The sequence below is a fragment of the Nicotiana sylvestris genome, chromosome 10 (genome assembly GCF_000393655.2).
Source record: "Nicotiana sylvestris chromosome 10, ASM39365v2, whole genome shotgun sequence".
Classification (NCBI taxonomy): Eukaryota; Viridiplantae; Streptophyta; class Magnoliopsida; order Solanales; family Solanaceae; genus Nicotiana; species Nicotiana sylvestris.
Genome location: NC_091066.1, coordinates 115,385,293 through 115,391,800, shown reverse-complemented (window position 1 = coordinate 115,391,800; position 6,508 = coordinate 115,385,293).

Below are 6,508 nucleotides of genomic sequence, written 5' to 3'. Positions count from 1 at the left end.
GTCGGTAGGGAGGCTTGTGTCGATAGCCACATGTGAATTAGCGTCTAATGGGTCCGCAATTGGAATTCCGATCGGATCAAAAGGCGGTACCTCGTTACCGGGCGCTATGTTATTGTTTTTACCGTGGTGACCGGACACATGTCAGTAGGTAGATGTGCTAATTGTGAGTTTGACATTTTCAGCTCAAGCCTGAAATGAAAGACACTTCGAAGAACAAGTGAAAAATAGTGTATGTTATGGCAATTCGTATCAAATAACTACTATTATTCTTAGCCCTATGGTGGGCGCCAAACTATCTACTCTTAAATCAGATAACAATTGAATTTATACGCGGTTTTAAGAATACGTGATATAATTTGACACAAATTGAGAAAACAAATTAATATTGAAATCAATGACAGAAAAGTGAATACAAACCACACAAGTTGAACAGTGTTAGCCTTGAAGGTTGGTCACTCTCGAGTCAAAAAGTGCCTCAATCGATATCAGAACAGAATAACAAGATAATAAGAACTAGAAATAACAGTGTATTGCTTTTGATTGTGTGTTACAATGTGTATTGCAAATAATCAGACTTTCTTTATATAGTAGGGGAGTCCTACTTCAGATACAATTCTACAAAAGGTAAGAAATCTCATGATTTGCTATTTAGTCAGTCTCTTTTTGATATGTGCCGAGATTTTCGCCGTATTATCCAACCGGTTACGGATATTTCGGTCTTCCATTATTCGGTTCGATACTATTTTCTTGAGTTTGATCGGAGTCGGTGTCGGTTCCGGAGCTACGGGTTCGATAATCTTGAAGATGCATGTTCTAACTTCGTACCTTGGTTCGATATAATCTGGGGTTGATCTTCAACCCATCATGTTTCAGCCCCAATCTGTGATGCAATAGATGAGCCTGGTTTCGACCGTATATAAAGTTTCTTTTAAATATTTTGCTAAATTAAAAAAAAAATAGTTGTGATCTTATAAAGTATCCCCCTTTCATTTTTGTGGAATAATAAATTGGAAAAATTCTTTTCGGCGGCACTGTTTGCATTGAATTGGCATAAAAAATATATTGCCAAACACTAAATCAAGGATCTCTAGACTCTATACCAATCTAATATGTTAGTAAAGTAGACACATTTGATGGCATTGCATTGATGTATTACATGAGAGTTCCAACTTTCGTACACTGTGAGACCGACTAAAGGATAATTACATACAATTGACTGTCACTATAAGTGAAATTGATTATTCAGAAGATTAGGCTATTTAAGTATAAAAGAATTTTTCTAATGTCCATACATGTAGATTAACATTGAAAAATCTTAGTAGCCCAATTGATTGATTATCTAAACTCTCGTCGTATTAGTGAAGGTTTCATTTTCTCACCTCGTAATCCCCTCCCTCGTTTCCTCTTACCTTACCCCTATATAATAAAAATAATTTTAAAAAAAAGTTAAATCCATTAAATATATGATTAGCGGTTAATTTAAAAACAAAAGGTTTCATATTAAACAATCGATGCGAAGGGAGAAAAAAAGCCTGAAAACAAAAGGTTTCATAAGGTCAAGTTGCTAAAAAATGAATTTATCTGACAATAAATTACTATACTCCATTGAAATTTTTCAATAATGTATCATTAGGTAGGGACGAAACAAAAAAAAATTATTTGTTGAACCAATAATTTCATCTTATCAATGATATATAACGTATGCAAAATATCAAATAATGCGTTCAGAGAATTTTCAACATTTTTTTATGATATATATCTTGCACTTGCAAATGAGCGAGAAGAGTATATAATTAACAAACAAAATGGTAATGCAATGTTTTTAGAGAAATTTATATACAGCACAAGAGCTTGATAAAATCACAATGATTAGACCATGTGCTACCCTTTAATTGAGGAGGTGCCCCTTATTTTCCTAGTTTCCTGAATGAATGAAAATCCCTTTATCAATTTTCTAGTAATGTTCAGAATATGAAATACAATCTGCCAGAAAATATTACAAGTAGATTAGATTTAAAATGATGAATGAGTACATTGGTTTTTGGTGTTACACATATGCCTTACCTTCTTCACCGATCACATATAGAGTGCATGTGCGAATTACTCTTCTATTATTAAATTAAAATAATATTAATTATCAGTTACAAGAATATTCTTTGAACTTCATTTCGTCACTAGTAGTAATAATTTAAAAGTGTTCTATAAATTTCGCAAGAAGCAGAGATTTACCACGTGCACTAAAAATTTTAAGATAATATTTGTTGGCGAACCCACCACTAAGTGTAGAGTTTTCTCAAGTTCTTTTTCCTTCACCAATTCTCAAGTTTTCTTAACTTCGATTTTTTTTAAGTCTCTTCCTTATCCAACCCCAATCATTACTTGTAATTAATTCTCGTTTTAGAAATGTAATTTCCTATGTTATTCTATTCTAAGTCTCTTTATTCTATTAGCATATTATAATCCTGCAGTGTAATCCTGGAAACAGCCTCTCTGTCCCTCGGGTAGAGGTAAGGTCTGCGTACATATTACCCTCCCCAGACCCCATTTGTGAGATTACACTGGGTTGTTGTTGTTGTTGTTGTTGTTTATTCTATTAGCAGTCTGGAATGGGTGTAAGTCTTGAGCTGAGCTTAATATGGTTTTGATAATTATTAAACAGTTGTCAAAGAATCACATCTTCTGAAGATATTTGTTGTATTGATATACATGATCGTAGATGTGTAAAGCAGTGAAAGAACCATGTCAAACATCGAACTAGATAATCTGAAGACACTGATCAGAAGCTGAAACCTGATTCCAAATGCAAGTCAGATTTCTTGAAGGATTCATTTTGTGGGTTGAAAGTATGGTAATAATTGGATATGGTCACTAGCGATTCATTAACTTTGAGAATACTTGCATTTAAAGCAAAAGCGTGTGAAGAAGTATTTTAAGGAAATAAAATGAAATCCTTTTAGGATTATTTTCCTTAAGAGATAACCAAATTATTTTAGGTGTTGTAGCTAAAATTATAAAAGGATTCGACCAACCTCACTCAATTATAAAGCATCATATTGCTTATATTGAAGATTAACGCTATTCACGCAAATCAAAAAATTTATTCAAGGCAAATAGCAATTTATAGCGAAAGGTGCTTTTAAGGCTTCGAGTTGCTCAACGGAAGAACTAGGTTTAGAAGATGAAGCTACTAAAGTTCTTTAGTTGTTTAGGGTTGAGTCATTATTTTGAAGAGAAGTGTATTGCTATGTTATCAAATCGGTAGAGTTTGTTTAGCTTTCTTGGCTAGAGTTTATAGTTTTAAAAGGATAGCTACAATTGGGTTGATTATAGGGTTAAGGTACTAGAGTTAGTCCCTTTGGTTATTAAGTTAAAACCTAAACTCGCTATTTGAAATTAGTGAAGTTTTTTGGCAAATCCTACGATGGTAGTTTGTGATTTTTACTCCCTGGAGCAAGTAATTTTCCACGTACAAATTGTTGTGTTGTTTAATTTTTGCATTTTGCTTTCCATTTATGTCTAGAATTCTTAGGCTAAAAACCAGGTTCTCTAACATGCGAAAATCAGGTACGACATAATTCACGCATCTCTTGTATATTGGTGCATCCAAAAATAATAATTTGTATTAGAGCAGGTTCTTTCAATTGAAGGCTAACACCCTGAACATATCCGCAATGGACGCACCTCTAGGCATTCAAGAAGGAAAATCAACCATAAGACCACCACCGTTCGATAGAAAGTACTATGGATAGTAGAAAGAAAAAATGTATGATTTTCTCCAAGCCAAGGATTTAGAATCCTGGGACATTATTCAAAAAGGTCCTAAGGTCCCATAAAAAAGATAACAAAAGGATAATTACTAGCCCATAAACCAGGGTTTAATATTGCTCATCCTCGACTAACTTTAAAATTGAGCACACCGGCAAGTAAGATATTTCAAAATATGTTCAAGCATCTTACCAATGACAATGGTTTATATCAATGCTTAGAACCTAATATAAGAGCTATAAATATCTTTTCTCAAGTTTAAACCCAAGACTATTTAAAATATTTGTGTGCCTCTTTCTATCATCCTAACCTCAAAAGATGACTCAAATATACTCCTCTTTAGGACATGCTTATTGTGCCAACCAAAGATCCAAGGACCTTACCAGCAAATCATGTACCCTTACCAACTGGTCAAAGATAGTAATCAATCTGCACACTCAAATATGAATTGAAACATAATTTAAGGACTCACATATCTAAAGAATTTGCTCACTCTTATAAATAAACTCAAGTGCCATCAAAGTTTGTATCATAAACTTGCTCGTAGTGTAATTTTTTACTAATTTAAGCTCGTAAAATCTAGGATCAATTAGGTCTTTATGGGTTATAATATAGGATAAGGGACTAGTAGTATATATATGGATAATCGTGAATAATCCTCCTAATGTCACGACTCAGATCTCAACATGTCGTGATGGCGCCTATCACAGTACTAGGAAAGACGACAATCACAAATAACTACGCATTTTTAAATTGAAAATATGGTGAAATAAGTTTAATAGTAAAAATTTTCATAAATAACCGATATGAATAACCGTGACTCGAATACAAAATTTTCAAAATCCGGGTCACTAAGTACATGAGCTACTAAATGACAACACAGTCAAAACTTCTAATACAACTGTTTGAAAAGATAGAATACTGCTAAATAAACTGAAAAGAAGGAGAGCCGAGGACTGCGGATGCTAAAGCAGCTAACTCAAAAGTCTCCAAGCAGGTAATGCTCCAAGTCTAGCAACCACCGGGTCCAGATGTACCTGGATCTGTACACAAAGTGTATAGTATAGTATGAGTACAACTGACCCAATGTACTTATAAGTAACTGGACTAACCTTGGGCTGAAAGCAATGATGAGCTCAGATAGGTACACTCCATATCCAGATAATAACATATATGATAACAAAATGACAGTAATAACTCAGAGAAAATCTCATGATCAGTTGTATATAGTATAGAAAAGTAGACATGCTTTCAAGTTCAATAGTTTAAGCTCAATACTGGTAAATTGTGCCAAGTATAGCAACATGAGGAGTATCACATCTCTATGTCTACATGTCAAATATGCATGTCACTTGTAATGCAACATAGTAATAAACTCATATACTCAAGCTCTCGGAGTTTTCAACCACACTCAGCACGCTCAATCACTCCGCACTACCAATCAATCAACACTCTCAATCACCCAGCACTCGTACTCAGCACTCAAGTTCAGCATTCAATGGTACCTACGCTCACTGCTGGTATGTCATACTCCGGATGGGCGGATCCTACCCAAGCGCTAATATAAACCAACATGGCATGCTACGATGTGCATCCCGATCCCATCATAAATCAATAAAGCCTGCTGCGGTGTGCAACCAGATCCCATAAATATCACTCACAATCATGCCCTCGGCCTCACTCAGTCATCAATCTCTCCAGTCTCTTCGGCTCATAAATCTCATGACAGTCAGCCCAATATAATGATAATATGATGTAACAAAAAATGACAATAGAGGTTGAGATATGATATGCGAACGATATATGTGAATGAGTACATAATTACAATTTAAGCAAACAATTCAATAGTAGAAATGACCTCAATGGGTCCCAACATAATAAGCATATATCCGAAACATGGATTGCAGCTCAATTTCCCTAACACATAGGAATTTCATGAATAGCATCAAGGTTTGATAACTACACGGTACCATGAAAACAAACGAGTCACAATTACCACAGAGCACGCCCACATGACCATCACCTAGCATGTGCGTCACTTCAACACCAACCACATAACACGTTGCTCAGAGATTCATACCCTCAGTATTAAGTTTAGAAGTGTTACTTACCTCAAAAGATGAAGAATGAAATTAAACCCTCGAACTCACCCAAAAGATGAGTACACTGGGTGTCACGCCCCAAAATTCGAGGAGCGCAACCGGCGCTCAACCGAGTAAACCCGACTGAGCAAGCCTGATAGGTTTCATTCTACCTAAACAACTTCATGATTAAATAGGAGATGGAGTCCTTTAATCAGATTTAGTAAGTATTTAATTAACAACTTCCATTAGCAACTTAAATCATAATTATCAAAATATTACAAGTTTCATAAATCCTTGCCAAACATCAATATTTCTATTTAAATTCCAACACCCGACACTACCCACAACCTGTCTACGGAGCCTCTAAATACAACTGAAGAATAATACGGAAATGCTGTCAACAAGGCTCCGGCTGTACCTTACACAAATACCAAAATAAGACTCCGGGAAGAAAAGCGGCATGAACCACGCAGGGCCCCGAGAGGAAAGGGGCTAACCAATACAGCTGACGAAAAGTGGAGGAGGTGCTACTGTCGGTGGATTGGAGTACCTGCTATAGATCCACCTACAATCATAACACGAATGTAGCGCCCCCGGCAAAAGGGACGTCAGCACATTTAAATTGTACTGGTATGTATGAACAAACTTGCCCTGAGTAA